The 22,091-nt window shown below is 40.4% G+C and overlaps 1 protein-coding gene across 2 annotated transcripts in view; it reads right to left on the bottom strand.

Annotated features, from left to right (window-relative positions):
* The window catches only part of AK5 (adenylate kinase 5), a 239,569-nt gene that overhangs the window by 82,974 nt on the left and 134,504 nt on the right, over nucleotides 1-22,091 (bottom strand). The window lies entirely within an intron of this gene.

Genomic DNA, 22,091 nt, shown 5'->3' with positions numbered 1-22,091 from the left:
AGGATGTGCTCCAGGAAAAGAAAGGAATACACAGAGAGGAAGACTTGGACCTGAGACACTGGAAAGTGGCTCAAACAAGCACACACAGAGAGAGTTTATTGGTCTTCAGAAAATGCTGCTCAGGGCAGGGAGAAAACCAGGCTTTTGGCTTCACTGATGCGCTGTACACATCTCCTTCCCCATTCCTCATGGTTCTTTGGGACTAGGGTTTCCAAGCATCCATCCCTGTTTGCCCAGAGCCAAGGGGCTTCCAGCATGTGGGTCTTTGGGCTTTAAAATCGGAACAGTTGCAGGCAAGCCAGGACAGTTGGTCCTCCCACTTGGAACTGTGGCCTCTGCCTATGCTCCTTCATGTCTGTGTCTTTGTCTGTGTTCTCCGTTTCTGACACACACTCCCTGTTCCGCCAATTGCTCCTCCCTCTCTAAGCCCCAGCTCAAGTCTGGAGATGGAGAAATGCAGCCCGGCCGAGGTGACTCCCTTCTCTCCGGCACCAGAACAATTTTTTAACCTCTTTACAAGTCTCCATTCGAGCAAATGTTGAATGAGACCTCTCCCTGCTCAGAGGGGACTTGGAGGGGGGATGGGGCTGACTCCCCATTGCCTGCAAAATCAGAGGCGAGAATCTTCTCTTTACTGTTCTCTAAAAACTGTGGAATCTCATACTGCCTTCCTCAACAAATTATTTGTTGGGTTAGGGTCCTCCCGGGAGCGTTTCTCCACCAGAAAAATCCTGCCACCATGGGCAAAGTCTGAGCCGAATAACCGTCTGGAACTGGCAAAAATCCCAGGCACGTCCATTATACTCACTCTAACTTCTGGTCACCTTCATGAATTGGCACATCTTCATGTTTAAACGAACTTGAAAGGATCCTATTTTCTTACGTCTTGGAAACCACTGCTGCTGGTGCCTTTGATCTGCTCTCCTAGTTTTGGGCCTGATCTCTTCCAGGATTTGTAGCAGGGGGCAGTGGCCCTCAGGCCATCTGCACATGAGAATTACTGGGAGAGTTTTTTAAAACATAGTTTTGCCCACGTTTCTCTCCCAGACCAAAAAAATCAGAACTTTGGGCGGTGGGGCAGGTTTACCAACTCACCAGGCGATTCTAATGCCCAGCAAGGGCAACAACTTCCAGATTTAGAACCCTGGTTTTGGATCAAAGAGACTGGGTTTAAGTCCTATTTCAGCAACACACTAGGTATTTTATCTTGGCCAAGTCATGTAACGCTCAGTCTCAGTTTCCTTATCTATGAAATGGGTTTAATAATCCCGGCCAGATGGGGCTTTGGTATGGATACAGTATGTGAAGGAATTAACTGAATGCCTGTCTCATACTGTGCGCTCAGCAAGAGGGAGCTGAGCATCTGTGCTTGGGCCATGGGAAAAGCTTCTTACCATAGAGCCAAAGAAAGGACGTGATTAACTAACTTGTTCAAGATCTTTATTCAGAGAGAAAATGAAACTTGAGAGCTTAACTCTTGGTAAAGATTGTAGTTTGTAAATTACACTCCACAAAAGAAAACAAACAAACAAACAAAAACTTGAGAAAGAACATCTCCATTTAAATGGTAGCCTAGACATACTCAAGCAAGTGTGCAAAATTAATGTTGTCCAATTACTTGTGTGCCAGACTGAATTAGTTAAAACTTGTCCCAGTGAAGAGCTGCGTACAGCTGCTACCCATTCAACTTGACTTTGCCTGACTATATATATGTATTTTTTTTTTTTGGTGATGAATATTAATTTCTGGTTTTAGCAAATCTATTAAGTCCCCTTGGAAAACATAAAGTCAACAAGATAGCTACTGTCTGGTCTTCAGAATTTAAATACATTATTTGAATGCAATCATCTTCAGAGTAAATAAAAGCTGATAAAAATAAAAATGATTAAAAATCTCTAGAAATAAAGCTAGCCATATACGTGATGAAAAAGTAACCACATCTTATTTTGTGCTGTTGGTTCATTTTATACACACACACACACACACACAGAGAATGCGTGTGTGGAAAGATGGAGGAATGCCACCCAAGAGACGATGTGATTAGGGTGAGATTCGAAGAGAAGAGAGTAGACCAATACTGCCTTCCCCAAACAGGAAGTGAGACTACCCCAGCACAAAGAGGGGGTTGATAGTGTGTGGAAGGATGAGACCCGAGCCCACTCTCATGCCATTAGTACTAGGAAATGCCAAAGCCTGTGGGAGAGTTTGGTCGGTGGATGGCTGGGTTCTCAACTGTCCCTGTGGTCCAGCCGGTCCCAGCAGCAAGGATGCCGTGAGTGGAGCAGCCCACTTTTGAGTGAGTCACAAAGGCTCAAACTATACGAACCTCATGGTGACCATAAATAACTGAAGACAAAAAGCCTCTTCCTCAAAGTTTTGGGACTGAGTAAAGCTTCCTAGACTCTAGTAAGACCCAGAGGAGAAGAAGAAGGGGCTCCCCATACTCTAACTGAGTATGGAACTTCCACTGCCTACAAGGATAGGGCGGTGGAAGCAAACTGATTTAGAGAAACACCGAAGTGTTACATGGAGGCGGTCTCTAGTCCCTACCTAACTACTGTACCGTTGTTGCTAAAAGTGTTCTGAATGTTTCTCATTTAGAGTTGACACATATTTCAAATATAGTATGAGTGTACTTATACATGTTTTTACTGATAGAATTGCATGAAGTGATAAAAACTGCATAAATCCAATTACTTTTGGTAGATAATGATTATATTTAAATATTTAGCATCAGTTCAGTGAGAATAATTTGGAAATGTGTAATTAAGTTGAAGATGCCCAAACCCACTGAAAGAGTGGCTGGCCAGCTGCTTTCAATTCACTTGTGAAGAAGCTGAGGGCCAGAGGGCTGAACTGGTTTCTGGACTTCCCATTCACCCTAGTAGAGATTTAGAAGACGAAGAGATTTAGCAGAGCCAAGGGCCAGACCCTGTCCACTTTCTCCGTTATTTGTTATAGAGAAGCCCTACATAATGGAAAAGGAGGTAGTTCCCAGATGTTCAGCGTACCAAATTTACAATGTGAAAGATCGGAAGGAACCTAAATGTTGATTCTTAGAAGAACAGATTACGAAATTGCATTATAGTCTTCTATTGGATGCTATATGGCAGTAAACATGAATGAATCTGGGCTGCATTATCAGTGTGGACTAAGAAGGATATATATACGATATCGGACAATTTATTAAGGGTTAAAAACATGAAAAACTCCTACACTACTTAGGAATGCATCATCTATATTGCATATACTCATTGACTACCTACCATGTGCCAGATGCTGTTCTAGGTCTGGTGGAGTGGAGCAGTGAACAAAGCACCTGCTTTCCCAGAACCTACATTCTAGGCACATAGCCGCACATGGAGTAGAAATATAAAGACGGTGGACAGATGAACACTGAATGCAGAATACTGGTAATCTCTGGGGAGGGCCAGAGGATTGGAGAGGTGCACAGAGGGCTTCAATTATTTGCAACATTTTATTTCTTAAGCTGGGAAGTGGATAAATGGTATTTGTTTGCTGTATCATTCTCTATGGCTTCTAGTCTACCTGATATAGAAGAATCAATTTACTTTTCTTTCCTAGTTTTGCTTCTACAAATTTCTTTTGTTCCTGTAAAAACACGTTTTCCTCTACAGATAATGGGGAGGTCAAATGAAACATAAGGAAATTAATGGAGATGTTCTGGAAACTAGGTGTAAGTATTTAAGGGAGCCTGGGCTTTGGGAAACAGCAAGAACTCTTGGATGTTTTGAATGACACTGTTTCTAGAGAAAGGAAGAAAGCGTGGAAGCACCAGCGCACAGCTGTGCCCAAGGATAGTTGGTAACTGCTTGCTGAAAAAAAAGGACTGTCTGTGGATTTTACTTGTTTCCAAGGAAAAGAACGACAAGGGATTCTGCCGCACATCCTAGAGCCTTAAACTAGTCTGGCCCCCTGGGGTGACTGGCATTACAGACCTTATTGATCAATGGACTGCAGATATTTTTAGCATCTAATGCATGTTCTGTATCCAGAGTCATGTAGAACTAAATTGGACCCAATTTGACAGCTCTTATTTCAAATAACTTAGATGAACAGCCATATCTAAAAATCTTCCTTTTTAGAATCCTTTTGTCTCTTCAAGAATTCTTGCTTTATCACTGAAATATATCTGATTAGAAAGAAGTAGAAATATCATAATTCTACCTTTTATACCCTGTGGGCTAATAATCTCATTACTAGGAATCTTTCCTAGGTGATAATCAGAGATAGGGGCAAGGTCTATGTGCAATGACATGCCAGGGCAACATTATTTCTAACAGTGAAAAGAGAAAAATAAATATGCTGGAGTAAGGGAATGATGAAAATAAACATAGTATACCTATAAAATTATATTTTATACCATCATTAAGGACATGTTTACATAAATTATTTGATGACATGGGAAATTCTCTATTATTAATAAAAAATTGATTATGGACTTTATTATATATATGCATTCCTATTAATCAAATGTTAATGTTAACTTTCTTCTTTATACTTATTGTAATTTTCTAAAATTTCCAGAGCATTTAGTTTTGCTTTTATAAATAAGAAGTTATTAAATTTAAGTAAATGACAAGGAAATGAAAGAGAAGCAATCACAGACTTGACATTTCTTACAAGCTCAGACATCTGCTTATACGTTGTGCTCATTTTATAAGCCTGTGAAGAGACTGACTCCTGTGATTGCAAATACTGGGATAAAATACAAGCTAGTTTTTTGTTTGTTTGTTTGTTTGTTTGTTGCAGGGAGATGGTTGCTGGGGTCACTCTTATAGATTCTGAGGCAGCAGCGTGACTTACTGGGAAGAGATGAACTTGGAATGAAGACATTATTAGTTTTGTGACCTTGGGGATAATGACACTTTCCTCCCAGGGTTGAGGCAAGGATTAAACCCATCATGAGAGCTCTTGGCACAGGGCAGCTACTTAATAAAAGCTGTTGACTCTGAATTTTCTTCAAGGTTATGAATATATAGTAAAACAAACAAACAAACAAAAAACCTAGAAGTTTTAGATTGGTTTCTCTGCTGGTGACCCCCAAACAAGATTAATTAAAAAGCAAAGTGATTTTAAAAGGGGTGTTGCTCTCTACTCTGTTCCACTGGTCTATGCCAGTACCATGCTGTCTTGGTGATCACAGCTTTGTAATAAAGCTTGAAATCAGGTAACGTGATGCCCCCAGCTTTATTTTTGTTTTTCAACATTTCCTTAGCGATTTGGGGTCTCTTCTGATTCCATACAAATTTTAGGATTATTTGCTCCAGCTCTTTGAAGAATACCGGTGGAATTTTGATTGGAATGGCATTAAAAGTATATATTGCTCTAGGCAGTATAGACATTTTAACAATGTTTATTCTTCCGATCCAAGAACATGGAATGGTCTTCCATCTTTTTTTGTCTTCTTCAATTTCTTTCATGAGTGTTCTGTAGTTCCTCGAGTACAGATCCTTTACCTCTTTGGTTAGGTTTATTCCCAGGTATCTTATGGTTCTTGGTGCTATAGTAAATGGAATTGATTCTCTAATTTCCCTTTCTGTATTTTCATTGTTAGTGTATAAGAAAGCCACTGATTTCTGCACATTGACTTTGTATCCTGCCACGTTGCTGAATTGCTGTATGAGCTCTAGTAGTTTGGGGGTGGAGTCTTTTGGGTTTTCCATATAAAGAATCATGTCATCTGCGAAGAGAGAGAGTTTGACTTCTTCATTACCAATTTGGATACCTTTTATTTCTCTTTGTTGTCTGATTGCTGTTGCTAGGACTTCTAATACTATGTTGAACAAGAGTGGTGAAAGTGGGCATCCTTGTCTTGTTCCTGATCTCAATGGGATCCTCAACTCTACGGTCAATTAATCTTCAACAAAACAGGAAAAAATATACAGTGGAAAAAAGACAGTCTCTTCAATAAATGGTGCTGGGAAAACTGGACAGCTACATGTAGAAGAATGAAACTCGACCATTCTCTTACACCGTACACAAAGATAAACTCAAAATGAATAAAAGACCTCAACGTGAGACAGGAATCCATCAGAATCCTAGAGGAGAACATAGGCAGTAATCTCTTCGATATCAGCCACAGCAAGTTCTTTCAAGATATGTCTCCAAAGGCAAAGGAAACAAAAGCGAAAATAAACTTTTGGGACTTCATCAAAATCAAAAGCTTCTGCACAGCAAAGGAAACAGTCAAGAAAACAAAGAGGCAACCCACGGAATGGGAGAAGATATTTGCAAATGACAGTACAGACAAAAGGTTGATATCCAGGATCTATAATGAACTCCTCAAACTCAACACATACGAAACAGGCAAACATATCAAAAAATGGGCAGAAGATATGAACAGACACTTCTCCAATCAAGACATATAAATGGCTATCAGACACATGAAAAAATATTCATCATCATTAGACCTCAGGGATATTCAAATTAAAACCACATTGAGATATCACCTTACACCAGTTAGAATGGCCAAAATTAACAAAACAGGAAACAACATGTGTTGGAGAGGATGTGGAGAAAGGGGAACCCTCTTCCACTGTTGGTGGGATTGCAAGTTGGTGCAGCCTCTTTGGAGAACAGTGTGGAGATTCCTCAAGAAATTAAAAATAGAACTTCCCTATGACCCTGCAATTGCACTCCTGGGTATTTACCCCAAAGATACAGATGTCATGAAAAGAAGGGCCATCTGTACCCCAATGTTTATAGCAGCAATGGCCACGGTCGCCAAACTATGGAAAGAACCAAGATGCCCTTCAACGGACGAATGGATAAGGAAGATGTGGTCCATATACACTATGGAGTATTATGCCTCCATCAGAAAGGATGAATACCCAACTTTTGTAGCAACATGGACGGGACTGGAAGAGATTATGCTGAGTGAAATAAGTCAAGCAGAGAGAGTCAATTATCATATGGTTTCACTTATTTGTGGAGCATAACAAATAGCATGGAGGACAAGGGGTGTTAGGAGAAGGGAGTTGGGGGAAATTGGAAGGGGAGGTGAACCATGAGAGACTATGGACTCTGAAAAACAATCTGAGGGGTTTGAAGTGGCGGGGGTGTGGGCGGTTGGGGTACCAGGTGGTGGGTATTATAGAGGGCACGGATTGCATAGAGCACTGGGTGTGGTGAAAAAATAATGAATACTGTTTTTCTGAAAATAAATAAATTGAAAAAAAAAAAGGGGTGTTGCTGCATTTACAGCTTAGAATCAATGTGGGTCTTCCTGAGTCATCAAGCTTCTAAAATCAAAGACAAGACAAGCAAACAAAAAGCCCCATACCTACGAGCACATGCGTGTGCCTCAAAAGTCCATCACATCTCTCTGTCTCTGGGCCCAATCCCACTGCCAGTGATGGAGGAAGTTCTAGCAAAATCACCAGAAAGAGAACTATGTTTCAAATATTTTTGTCTCTTTTTCACCTCAACACCCTGTCTTCCTTTGGAAGTGATATGGTTTCCTGGTTTCCCAAAGTCTCTGTTCTAAAGTAGAACCATAGTGTGGTGGTTAAGACTTAGTCTCAGTGATGTCTGACAGCCTGGTTGAATTTTTGACATGTTACTTAACCTCTTTGGGCTTCAGTTCTATACTTGTAAAATGGGAATAATAACAAAACTTTGTAAGTCTCTGGTGAGGCTTAATGCATGTGAAGTGCTTTGAATAGTGCCTGAAACACAGAAAGCACTCCAGAAACTGTAGCTATTATTATTATATTATTATTACTCCTCCTCCTCCTCCTCCTCCAGGTTCCTACTCTGAAAATCCCACACAGATGCAAGGCTGGCAAACAACATTCTCAGCAAGTAGGCTGAGGAGGTCAGGAGCATGGGTTTTAGCAGTGGACTCGGAGCTAGGTGTGACCGCTCTGCCACTCTCTAGCTGGGTGACCTGGGCCAAGTCACTTAATACCTCTGTCTCAACTGAAACTTGGGGCTGGAAGTGGGGTTGTTAGGATACTTGAATAATGCTTAGCATTATGTCAGATTTGGAGCAGGTACTTACTAGTTTTAGGTATTATTATTGTTCTGCGTGCACTGTTATTTTATCTCATCTAGCCCTCTCCAAACCGCTATTTTGCAAGCGAGGAAGCTCTAGCACAAAGAAATTCAAGGCTGCACGATGAGTAACTAGCAGAAATAGAACTCCAACCCAGGCAGTCCGACTCCTCAGCCTATGGTTTTAACTACTGTGCACCCCTGGTTGTAACGCTGGACAGCACCCCCTCTGGCTGACGATGAGGCATTCCTTCACACTTCAGGGTCCATGACTGACAGGAACTTAATATGTTTCCACTCCTAACGGGGTTACGTTTTTAAAGAACACTCCTATGGTTTTTGATATTTGATAATACCACGACTTTTACTGGTCTGAATTTAAAGCTGAAAAGGACTACACAATTAACAATGTTCTAAAATGATGACAATTTTATTCATCTGTGGTTGGTTACATTTGATTAAATAAGTTCATGATGAAAAATGTAGTGAGACCTTTTAGTGACACAGCATCAAGTTTCCCCTCCCCCTTCAGCTCCCTGGTGATGGGACCTCAGGCCCTGGAGCAGGCTAGTGGGGACAATATTTACATATTTCTGGGATGATAGTGGGGGGGGTTGATGTTTTTACACACAGACACACATACACTCACACCCCTTGGCTTATGTGTACACAAAGAGACTCAGAGGTAGGAAGGACCTTAGGACGCATGTAATCTCTCCCTACTCCACGCCAGTACAGATCATGGATGCTTTGAAAAGCATCCATGAGGAATGGTTATCCTGAATTTGAATATCCTCAGTGAGATATTCAGCTGGACCCTAACACTAGTTAGAAAATTCTTTATACACTGATCTGAATCCCACCGCTTTGTCATTGCTATTTCTAGGGCTCAATCCTCTCTTGCAGGGTAAAATCTATCTCCCTCTTCTAAAATGACATAGTCCCTTATGGGCAATGGAATTCCTTCACTGAACAGTTTGCTACTAAGTATCACTCAGGTGCTGTGCAAAGCATCAGGAGGAGAGATGGGCACAAGACCACGAGCACTGCTCTCCACAGGCTGGATAGACCAGCAAGAGCTGGCTCAGTCATCGTGCTTTTAGGAGAATGCACTTCTCCACATAGATATTTCCAGATCCTTCAACTACTTCTTGCATGACTGCTTTTGGACCTCTCAGCATCCTGGCAACCCTCCTTCGAAAACATAGATTAAAACAATGTTTTCGGGGCGCCTGGGTGGCTCAGTGGGTTAAAGCCTCTGCCTTCGGCTCAGGTCATGATCCCGAGGTCCTGGGATCGAGCCCCACGTCCAGCTCTCTGCTCAGCGGGGAACCTGCTTCCTCCTCTCTCTCTGCCTGCCTCTCTGCCTACTTGTGATATCTGTCTGTCAAATAAAGAAATAAAATCTTTAAAACAAAACAAAACAAAAAAACAATGTTTTTATCATCATCCCCACATACATTTGTTTTATTCCTCTGTCTTTGGTCACCATGTAAGAATGTCAGATTTCCTCCTTGTACCGCCCTATGAAATTCTTCATTCTCTTTATAAAGAAAGTATGTCTGATTACCCTCCTATATTGTGTCAAGCATTATGCAAAGAACTGAATTATGATAAAGTAGACATTGTCTACATTGTCTGTGTCCGAGGGTTTCATCTACTAGAGGAGAAAGACACGTACACAGAAAGCCATAATCCAGGAGACAAGAGGTATGCTGAAAATAGCAACAAGTGCTGTTCAAAGTTAGGGAAGTCTGCCCCAAACTTCTAGAATGTTATTGGAATCCCAAACACATTCTTTGTTTTTACTAGTTTAGTCTTTTCTTGGGGTCCTTTAAAGACTAAGTGGTAATATTGTTCCTTAATGTGTTTTCTCTCTACATTCAAAAGAGGACATGAGAAATGTACAGTTAATAATCACGTCTGCAAAACTGCATCTACAGTGTTTTCCATTTGATAGAATGCCTTGATAGAAATCAGCTCTTTTATCTTCACATTATTGTCTTCATTATAGATTTGCAAACTGAGGCTCAGAGTAAGCCGATGTGCCAACATCACCAAGCCACGAAGTGGCAGAACCAGAACTCAGACCCATTCAGGACTCCAAGCTTGGGGGTCTTCACGTGCTGGAGCCACAGCCGCCATCCCAAATAAAAAGAGGGATTCCCTAGGAAAACTGATACACGGATATACACTGTGATCCAACACCCCATAGAAAGAGGAAGATCATCAGTAAGTGGGTGACGGTAATACTGCTGCTTGGTAAACAACTCCAAAGACCAAAGGGTACCCTCATCCCATGGGCCCCTGCCACTTGCATTGAAGTCTGTGCAAACCTCTGCTTATCAGGTCGGGTTCTCTCTCCCCACCCCTACTTCTGTAAATACACCGTAATCCAAGAAGCTTGTTTGGTTTCCCACTAATGACAGTTTCCTGTTTTTGAGGCTCCAAGGCACATCAGGTGACAGATCATACACAGTTCTTATTTCCATCCCTTTATTAGGCAGGGATACTATTGTGTTAGCACAAATATTTTCATTGTGCCTTCAAAATGACAAGGTATTCAAGATTACTCCAGCTAATAGGATGTCACAGGAGATTGTGAGATTAATGACCAAACCTGTCTGACAAGAATAATAGGGTTTTTGAAAAGAGGAAAGCAATCGGTCTCTACCGATCAGCCTTTCATATGTTTTTTACCTCGGGAGCATATTCTACTGCCTTGAAATGAGGAATTCTATCAGTTCTTATTACCTTCTGCAAAGATTTGTCGCATAGTCCTGTGATGGGGCATGCTAGACGTGCATAGTGATGAGGCATTTACTTTACATCTTCAGAGTGTGGAAATCTATTGAACTCCAGCCCAAATTGGCAACCTACGTGATATAATATTGTTATTGAATATTTAATATCTACACTGAAAATACGAAGGACATCCCTGACTCTGTCAGGGGTCAAGAATAGTGGAAATATATTCTGATTAACTTATGACATGACATTTACAAACAGGACTAGTCTGTCTTCTCCCAGAATCAATTAGCTCCAACTCCCCATGGCCCATGAAGACAGCCAGGGAGAGCTGGCGGCCTCAACCCACAGCAGGTATTTCTGTGTTGGTGCTTGGGAAAAGCTAGATTTACAACTTTCTGATCTTGGTTCCTCTCCAGTGTCTCTGCTTTTATTATTTCAGTGGGCCACCAACAGTTTTTGCTACCAAGAAACAAGTACTCACTGCAGAGCTGAGAGGGAAAACTGGCCATTCTTTTTTTCTAGCTTCATCTGGGCCTTTGTAGGACTTGCCACAAAAGCTTGATCTGCACGTTAGAACAGGACTCAGCATGGCGGCTACAAGTTAATAAGTGCCCAAATTATGAAAACTGCCTTGTTACTCAACTATACTGGTTTGGGAATACCAGTGTTTGAATCAGCCTTACAAATACAAACCAACACATGCTTTGGCTCAATGTAGTTGTTCTTGATTTAGAAGGTAAATATCACTATGGAAATTCAGTGTACACACACACACACACACACACACACACACAAACCCTGTTATCTGTTCTGGCTGGGGAATGTGGCATTATGATTTTACTCATTAAGTCTATTTTGATTCTGACGGTGTCCCTGTCACAGGAGAGTAGGCACAGAACAATGACGTCATAGGGTCCTCCTTTCTGAGAAGGAAAGAAAGAAAAGGATGGTTTACGGTGCCAGGCATCCTTCCATAGATTCTCACTTAACCTATTCTTTTAAAGATTTTATGTATTATTTTGGAGAGAGAGAGAGTGAGTGGGGAGAGTAGTAGAAGGGGAGGTAGAGGGAAAGGGAAAGAATCTCAAACAGAAAATGAGGCCAGGGCTCGATCCATGACCCAGAGATCATGACCTGAGTGGAAGTCAAGAGTTGAACCTTTAACCAACTAAGCCACCCAGGTGCCCCTTGTTTAATCTAAATAGCCTGTAAGGAATTACGTCCATTTTTATAGGTGAAGAAACTCAGGCTTGAAGAGATTAAGTAACTTGGACCTCTATACATGCAACATTGGCTCTAAACCAGGTCTGACTGCCTCCCAGGTCCGTGTTCTTTTTCATAATGGTTGTGCATAGGAGACCATCAAGGACTGACAGGAGACAGTCTATAATGAAACACGAGATTAAATATAATCAAGTGCTAAGACGGAGGGGTATAAGCCTCAAGTGCTCCTGCTGTTCAGTGTGGCAGGCAAGAAATGAATGTTTACTTTTATTATTAGAGAAGAGCTCAAGGAAGAAGGAGGAGGATTTGAAATCCTTGCAGGATTGCCAGGATTGCAGGATAAAATATTCTTTTTAATAAAGAGTTAGCTCATATTTGTGACATAGTGTTATATTTTTAAAGAAGTCAAAGGTACTGCCAGTTCTTCTGGACTTTGCCCCCTGACTTCTTCTGCCCACTTTCCTTCTTGTCCTGGGCCCACCGGGGCTGATGCTGTGCTCTCTCTGCTTGCAGTACATATTGGGTACAACTCCAACTCTCTGTGCCCCATGGGAGTTCCACAGCACTCTGTATCATTAGCATCTAGAAGAGTGTCTAGCACCAATGTGGTACCCAATAAACATTTGCTAAATGAATGGAAAGAAAAAAAAGGGGAGAAGGATAGATCAGTCAAGATAAATTTCTAGGCACTAACGTCAAATGGACTCCTTGCCAGGTCTGCTGTGTTTCCTTAGTTCTCTCTCCACTGGATTCTACAAGGCAAACCTCTACTTGCTTCAAATCTCAGCATCTCTCAACAGATGGCTTTGCCTCTGCAAGACATCTGACAGGAACATATTAACTTCCCACATTACACACCTGACCTCAGAACCCAATCCTCCTGCATTCAGAGGAACCTTCTGTCTTGTATATTTTCCTTCTCCCTAACGAGTGGATCCTTCCTGTGAGCTTTTAAACATGTTCAGTTGACTTCTATTACAAACTAACAAAGAACAACTTCCCCAACAGTGCTTTGTAAGGTCAACAGTTTCCTCCATGTTTCTATATACAATGGCCATTTTCCATTCTCCCTCTTGATCGTTTCATCAACATTTGATCCTCTCTGCTTCTTGAAAGACTGTTTTGTTTGGTTTTTGGAACACTGCATTCTGCTGACTTTCCTCCTGTCTCTCTAACAGCTCCTTTGACATCTTTTTCCTGCCCCATCTTCCTCTCTACCTGGTCCTTAAATGTCCTCATTGCTTGGTGGTACACCCTCTTCTCTTCTCAAGTCTGTTCTCTTTAAGTACCCTCTCCATATGCAGCTTCACATTCTACCTATATTCAGAAGCTCACAAATAATCTATTTCCAGCCCAGATCTTTCCTCTGAGCACCAGATTTGTATATTCAATTGTTCACTTGAATTCTCTACTTGGATACATTAAGGCATTTTGAACTCACATGTCTAAAATTACACTCATGCTCTTTCCTTTCAGAACTGGTGTTTTCTTAGTGTTCTTTCTCAGTGAATGCCACTACCATCTACCCAGCTGTACAAGTTAGAAACCAAGCATTTTTTCCAAAGTTCACTCCCTGTTGGCTCCCATATCCATTTTAATAGGAAGTTCTGTTAATTTTGCCTCACAAGTACCTCTCAAATAAATCCTTTCTGTCTGTCTCTTCCACCACTCCGGTGCAAAGACCTCTTGTCTCTTTTCAGGACCGCTGAATCCGCCCTAGAGCCATGCTTGCCTTCCTTCAATGTGTTCTTCACATTGCAGCAAGAGCAATCTTTTTAAATTTTTTTAAAAGATTATTTATTTATTCATTTTACAGAGAGAGACAGAGAGAGATTGACAATGCATACAAGTAGGGGGAGTGACAGGCAGAGGGAGAAGCAGGCTCCCCACTGAGCAGGGAGCCCAATGTGGGGCTTGATGCCATTACCCTGAGATCATGACCCAGGCCAAAAGCAGACTCTTCACCAACTGAGGCACCCAGGCGCCCCAAGAGCAATTAAAAAAAAAAAAGAAATGTAATTATGCTACATATACTCCCCCATATACTCCTGCCATAAACAAAACAAAACAACTCTTCAAGGCTTCCCACGGGTCTTAGAATCAAGTCAAAACACATAACTGCATTATAAAGACCACTCTCCAGGCTCCTCTCATATCACAGACCATAATGAGGGGAGAAGACAAAAAAAAAAAAATTAGGCCATAGAAGTGGCATAAGCCAAAGGATCTGAAAGTTTTAAGAAAGTAGAAAGTGTCCTCAGTGTTTTGGATTCCATACATTGTAAATGACCTACTGACTTGGCAGTAATGAGATGATTTTTGATAGTCTCTTAGAGAAACAGGGTAGGCAGAAGCTGGTTTCCAGGGTAGATTGGGAGGTAAAGTCATGAGCAAAGGAACTGACTTTGTTTTTACACAGTTTGGTTTTGAAGGAAAATGGAGAAAAAAGATAGTCTCCCACTTGGGCTTCCTATGACACTTGGTGCTGTTGACTGCTCCTTTCTTCAAAGTAGAGATGTTGCGTTGTTAGATAGAGAAAAAGAAAGATACTTTGAGGATGAGAGCCTTGAGAAAGATGGAGCCCTATCCGTTAATGGATCAAAGTCCTAGAGAGGTGGAAGCAGTGGGATCAAGGACTTGGGTAGACAGTGAGCCTGGACCCACTCGGTTGTTCAGAGCATATACATTAAGGATTGTTACGTCTTCTTGAATACTGATGCCTCTCTTGTTATATGCCTCTCTTCTTTATCCCTGATAAATTTCTTTGGTTTTAAGTTTGCTCTGTCTGAAATTCATATAGCTGCTCTTGTTTTGTTTTGGTTAGGGGTAGCATGGTGTATTTTTCTCCATCTGTTTACATTACTTTACAAGTGTCTTTATACTTAAGTAGGTTTTTTGGAGACAGCATGTATTTGGGTCTCATTTTTTGAACCACTCTGAAAATCCCTGTCTTTTACTTAGTATTTTTAGATTTCTGACATTTCTGTTTATTTGTTCATTTATTTTTTTTAGTAATCTTTACACCCAATGTGGGGCTTGAGTTCCTGATCCCAAGATAAAGAGTTGCATGCTCTTCTGACTGAGACAGCCAGGCGTCTCATGATCACTGACATTTAAAGTGTTTGTTGATACAGTTGGATTAATATCTCCACATTTGTTACTATTTTCTATTTATTGCCCATTTTCTTTGTTTCTATTTTTGGCTTCCAATCCTTTTCTGCCTTCATTGTTTTACCTGAGCTTTAAATCATTTAATTGAGATTTTAAATGATTCTATTTTCTCTCCTTTCTTAGAATATCAATTATTCTTCTTTTTAAACTTTTTAGTGGCTGCCCTAGAGTTTGCAATATACATTTAAAAGAACCCAAGTCAACTTTCAAATAAGCGGACAGTGAGAATGGCTTATAATAACAAAATATTCTTAATTCTTCCTGCCATGCCTTGTATCATTGCTCTCATTCATTTCACTTACACATAAGCATGCATAATTGAACACATCATTGCTATTATTATTTTGAACAAACTACTATCTGTTAGATCAACTGAGAATAAGAAAAATAAAAGCTTTCATTTTACCTTCATTTATTCATTCTCTAATAGTTTTCCTTTCTTTATTATGTAGATGCCAATTCCTAATCTAAATCACTTCTTTTCCCTTTAGAGAATTTCTTTTAACATTTCTTGCAAGGCAGGTCTACTGGCAACAAACTCCCTCAAATTTTGTTTGAGGAAGTCTTTTGCTCTTTCACTTTTGAAACATAATTTTGTAGGATACAGAATTCCAGGTTTAAACATTTTTTTCCCTTTACACACTAAGTATTTACTCTCTTTCTTTCCTGTATATTTTCTGAGAAGTTGAATGTCTTTCTTATCTTTGCTTCTCTATAAGTAAGGTATATTTTTTCTCATGCTTTTTTCAAGACTTTTCTTTATCTTTTTTTTTGCAGTTTGAATATATTTATATATTTCATCTTTTGTAATTGTCTCATGGTTCTTGAATGTTCTGGGTTTTTGTTTGTTTGTTTTTGTTTTGTTTTCTGTCTTCTATCTCTGTACCTTTCAGTTTTGGAAGTTTTTATTGTCATATCCTCAAGTTCAGATATTTCTTCCTTAGCCATGTCCAGCTTACTAATGAGCCTTTCAAAGGCATTTTTCATTTCTGTTATAGTGTTTTTGATCTCTGGCATTTCTTTTTGGCATTTCTTAGGATTTCCATCTCTCTGCTTACATTACCTTGCATATTATTCATTCTTGTATGTTGTCTGCTTTTTCCACTTAAGCCCTCAACATATTCATCATATTTTTTAGAAAAAATCCTGTTCTGACAAGTCCAGTAACCTGCCATTTATTACTCTTGTTCTCATGCTTTTCAAGTGTGTTTCTGTCTTCTAGTATGCCTTGTAATTTTTTGTTGAAAGGTGGACATGATGTACTACATAAAAGAAACTGAAATATATAAACTTTTAGTAATGTAGTGGTAAGGTGAGGGGGCAAAGGAAACATTCTGTGAAATACAGAGAAACCTATGATTAGGTCTTAGTCTTTTGGTGAGCCCCTGGACTATGAACTTCACCAGTGTATCTTAGGTTTTCCCCCCTTTTAGGTGGGACAGGATAGTTAGGGGGTGGGGGCCAGAGTTAGGTATTTTTGTTCTCCCAGGTAGGGTAGGTTCTGATAAAATCCCAGCAAGTTATGTTCTAATAAAATAGTTTCTTCTGGGAGCAGGACTTATTAAGAACAGAGGACTCTGGTGTATTTCAAAATAGTTCCTTTCCCCCCTTACTCCCTTGCCAGAAGCACTAAATGATTTTTCTTTGCTATTCACTCTGAGGACCTGGTAGAGCTCCTGGAGATAAAACTCACGAAAGTGTGGGGACCCCTATGATTGGCTCCCCCTGGGGTTTTTAACTTTTATACCTACCCACACTGAGCCTCCCATAATTTGTCAATTACAGTTAGGTTTTCCTGCACTGGCAATTGTCCTGGTGAGGTTCTGGCTTTCTACTCTTTTGATTTTTTTTTTTTTTTTGACTCTGCCTGTCTGTCTCTCCAATTTTTGGTACAGTGATTTGCCTTGTGACCTCACGAGTCTCTGAGAGATCTAAGAACTGTTGAATTTTCAGTCTATTCAGCTTTTTATGTGTTAGGAAACACGGATTATGATTATGTTCCTAAATGCCAGAATGAAAAGCAGAAGTGCTCAATTAGCATTCCTTTAGCTAAGGACGTGGGGGCCTTTGTCAAACACAGAAAGGCAGTGATGTCTGAAAAGTTCAGTCCAACCTGGGTTTGGGGGAGGGGAAAGAAGGGTTTACATTTATGGAGCATTTGTTTCGTATAAGGTCCCCTACCCTGTGTTCCTCTCCCAACAGTACTTCCAAGTGAGGTTATCACCACCATTTTCTAGAAGAGGAAACCCAGGCTCAGAGTTATTAGCATGAGTTAATAAGTTATCAAAAATTACATATTCAGAAGAAGAACTGAAGACATTTTATGGGCTTTTAAAAGCGGACTGTTATTGGGGATATGCTGCATGTCAGGCTGTGTGGCAGGCATAGAGGACAACTAGAAGAGAACACAATCCCTGCAATGCCAGAGAATATTACGACATGGGGTGTCCTGGGCCCCCCGAGAAGGTGAACTGAACATGTAACAAGAGAAAGGCTTCCTTGAGAAGAAGCATGGCCTTGATGGTGCATGAGTGTGGTTATCTGGGATAGGCATGGTATGGTTGGGGAAGCTTCCACATGGAGAAAAGGGACTGTGTAAATCACAATCCACTTGGGGGAATTGAAGATGCCTTAATGTAGCTGGAGCACAAAAAGTGTTTAAGAAGCAGGATCCCATGACTGGCTTTGATTTTCAACAAGACCTTTATGAGGGGTGAGGAGGCTGGGGCAGGGAGACTGGTTAGGAGACTATCTCTGTGATCCCAGGGAGGAAGGTTAAGGGGGCCAACCAGGGCTGTAGCAGTGGCACCAGAGTGGAAGGACTGATTTCTGTACAGGAGAACTGACTGGCTTCTTGACCAAACTGATGTAGGGTGGGAGAGAAAGGAAGGAGACTATGAAGACATCCTGTCTCTGGCTTGAGCAGCTGGCAGGCTGGAGGTATCATTAACAGAAATAGGGAAAACAGAAGGACAAGCAGATTTTGTGGGGGAGGATGGGGATTTTGGGTCTGGACGTGTTGAGTTTGAGAGGCACATGGGAAATCCAAGCAGTGCTGTTTAGCAGGCAGACATACGCAATGGGAACTCACCTGGGTGCCCTGAGTGGAGTAGATCATGGCTGTGGTTGAGCTTTTTAAAGGAGAACATGTTCAGTGAGGACTAAAGGGGCCCCAGATGCCGGGAAACATTCACATTTAAAGAAGGGACCAGCAGAGAGCAGTTCAGCAAGGACACCAAGAACTAGTAGATTGACAAGTAGGAGGAGTGCCGAGAGAGTGAACACAGAGCAGGGCAAGAGATATGCGGCTGAGGCTGACTCAGTGCTCACCAAATTCATCCCTGCATTCCTGGATGTCTAAGCAAGCTCCTTTTGCCAGCCTCGCTGTATGTGGGGAGGGCCAGGGACTATGGCTGCCTACCAAATTCGGAAGGACATAACATGTAATTAAGAGCAGGTCCATCTTCCAAAAGATCCATGATCCCTTTTGGAGATTCATATAGAGGAGCCTCTGGAAAGCAAGTGCTCAGATTTGGAGTTTTATTTGTTACTACAGCAGACCCCAGCCTGTCTGTGCTGGTCCTGGCTCTGGAGTCAGATGGCTGTGTCTGAATTCTGTCTTTACCTCTTGCCAGTTGTGTAACTTTGAATAAACTGCTTAATTTCTCTGTATCTCAGTTTCCTTATTGGAAAGGACTATAATAATAATATATTATTATATGACAACATAATAACTATTTAATTATAATGATAAAATAATCATATAAAAATATAAAATAATTATATTTTTATATTATATTAAATATACAAATAAAATTTATATCACAAATATAATAATATAAATCAATAAAATTTATATTATAAATAAAATAATTATATTTTATATAATATAATAAAATGATATGATAATAATAGAATAAATGACAAAATATATTTTCATAAACTATAACACTATTATAATAATACCTATTTCCTATCATTGAGGATAAAATGAGGTAATGAATGTGCAGTATTTAGCGCAGAATAAGTAATTTAGAGAGGCGAGAGTCTAAGGGAAAGGAGAATGTCAGGAATGGGAGGCTGGGAGGATGGTTTACAACTGGGGTCAGCAAAGGACGGCCTGCAGGTCAAATCCACCACACTTCCTGTTTGGGTGCAGCCTTTCGGTTTAAAATGGGTTTTATGTTTTTAAATAGTTGAGATAAATCCCATGAGAGCGATGTGGGTTTCAAGTTTCAGTATCAATACATAAAGCGTTACTGGCACCTAGCCGTAGGCCTCTGTTTCCACAGGGTTATGGCTGCCTTTGCTCAACAATCCCTACAGGGGCCTACGGCTCACACAACACTTTATGGTAAAAGTTTGGGGATTAAAATGCAGCAGAGGTCCAGAAAGATAACTGAGAAGTGCTAACTGGAACTGGCAATAGATCATCAGCGACCCGGATAGAGGCTTTACTGTGAATGGTAAAAGGAGAAACTAGATTTTGGTGCCAAGCCGATCAAAGTCTGTCTCCTCACTCCCCAGCTCACAGGCTGGGCTGTCTTGGGAGGCGTCTTAACTTCCGTGAGCTTCTGTGTCCTCAGCTATAAACTGGGGATACATGGAGCTACCTTCTTGAGTTTTTGGAAGGATTAGCAGTAATGCACGTAAACCATAACACACAGTGTTTGGCTTATAACGGGTGCTCAAGACATGCAAGCTCTTGCCTTTTTTTACTCTGCTGTCACCAAAATTGCTGTTCCTTTATAGGTAATGCCTTTTGACTTTTGATATTTTATTTTTATCTTCAGTGTTCTAAGTTTCACATTATATGCCAAGTCCCTGCCAGGTCGTCCCTCTTCAAAGGGGCCATCCTATTTAATACTATCCCAACCCCAGCCCTCCTAATCCTCTTACCTTATTCTACTTTTCCTTTTCTCGTTGGACTCACCACTTCTGACCTCGAGAGAATTTGCTTATTTATCATGTTGATGGTTTAGTATCTGTCTTCTCCACTCGAATGTAAGCTTCTTGTCTATTTTTTTACAATGACACATTTCAAGTACCTACACAGTATCTGGCATACAGTAGGGGATCAATGAGTATTTGTTAAATGACTAAATGAAAAAAAGAATAGGGAAGAGTTTTGTTTTCGTTGTTTTTATCCTGCTCAGAACTGGATGTGCTCCTTTAATCTGGGGACTTGTGTTGTTTCTCATCTCTGCATAATTCTCAACTATGATCTGTTAAAATAAAAAAATAAATCAAAGAATAAATAAAAGGGAGCCTCTGCTCCATCCCTCTTCTATTTCCTCCTGGAACTCTTTCTCGAATATGTTGGCCCAATCAGTCTATCCTCAGTGACTTCTGAATTGTTTCCTACATTTGACAACTGTTTAGCTTTCTGGTTTATTCTAAGGTGATTTCCTCAGTTCTGTCATTTAGTTTCTTCAGCTGTGTCTAGTCTGCTATTCCAACTGTTAATGGAATTTTTATTTCAATGACAGTATTTTTTGTGCCTAGAATTTCTATTTCTTTCATTTTCCTTCTTGCCTTTTCCTTCCCATTCTTTTCTGTACTTGTTTCATGGTTTATCTTCCTTTTATCATCTTGAATATTTTAAGTATTTCTATATTGGAATTTCTTTCAGACTTTCTTGTTCGCTCTAGTTCTTGGGGTGTGAAACCTTCCATTTTTTGAATCAGCTGGTTATCTGGTAATGGTTCATGTCTTTATGCAGCCTGTAATTTTGGATCATGAGCTGCCCTTCAGTAGTGATGTTTGGAATTTGCCTCTGCTAGGGTCTTGGGAATGAGCAACTGAAAAGGCTCCTAAAAATCTATCACTGAGTGGCCTGTCCTTGGAGGCTGTTAGGAGGCAGTATGGCACAGATGTGAGGAAATGTGCCCTAAGTTCACTTCCCCACTGTGAAACTATTTTTAACTGTGGGCAAATTATTCTTTGAGTCTTTATTTTCTTATCTATAAAATAAAGATAATAATTCCTATTTCCTAGAGCTGTTGTAAGGGATTAGTGAGAGAATAAAAATAAGGAACTTGGCACAATGTTCGGTATGTATTAAGGGTTAATAAATGCTAAAAATATAAATACACAGTACCTATTATATCACTTGTCAGTATTTTCTCTTTGCTATTTAATATAAAATAAAGAGCCTAAAGCTCATGAAAATGGCTTCTTTTTTTTTTTTTTTTTTTAAGATTTTATTATTTATTTGAGAGAGAGAGAGTGAGTGAGAGCATGTGCACGTGAGAGAGCACCAGCGGGGTAGAGGGGCCGAGGGAGAGGAAGAAGCAGACTCCTCAAACTGAGCACATAACCCTACATGGGACCATCCCAGGACCCCAGATCATGACCTGGGCTGAAGGCAGATGCTTAACTGACTGAGCCACCAAGATGTCCCTTGAAAATAGCTTCTGAATATGAATATGAATGCGTAGCCAGCCATTACATTTGGATATTGGTTAGATCCATCTGCTTTATTCGTGGCATATATACATTGTAGATGGGGGGAAAAACCCTCATGTTCACTCAAATTTCAGCCATCACAGAGGACTGATGAGCAGTAGAAGGAAGTTTCAGACATTACCCTCTTTTTAAACAAAAAGCCTAATTAGAGAGTTAAATCATTTTCCAACTATTTTGGATTATTAAAATACAGCAGGAGGGAGAGTTCTTCTGCTGAGAGGGAAATGACCCAGATAAATTTCTCTGGTTTTATTAAAATAGAAAATATATTTGACTTCTTGGCTGTGTTGTTGTTGGTCATTAGTCCTTTTTCAAAGGTTAGAAATAGAAAAGCAGAATCCAGAGCCTGTAGCTAGTACTCAGCAAATACTGTTAGTTCCTGATTGGAAAGGGATTGAGAGAGACAGGCAAATTCTTGCATTAGAGAACCTCACATAACCTCACTTCCTTCTCATGTA

The sequence above is a fragment of the Neovison vison genome, chromosome 2 (assembly GCF_020171115.1).
Source record: "Neovison vison isolate M4711 chromosome 2, ASM_NN_V1, whole genome shotgun sequence".
Lineage (NCBI taxonomy): Eukaryota > Metazoa > Chordata > Mammalia > Carnivora > Mustelidae > Neogale > Neogale vison.
This window is presented reverse-complemented; position numbering and strand designations above follow the sequence as displayed.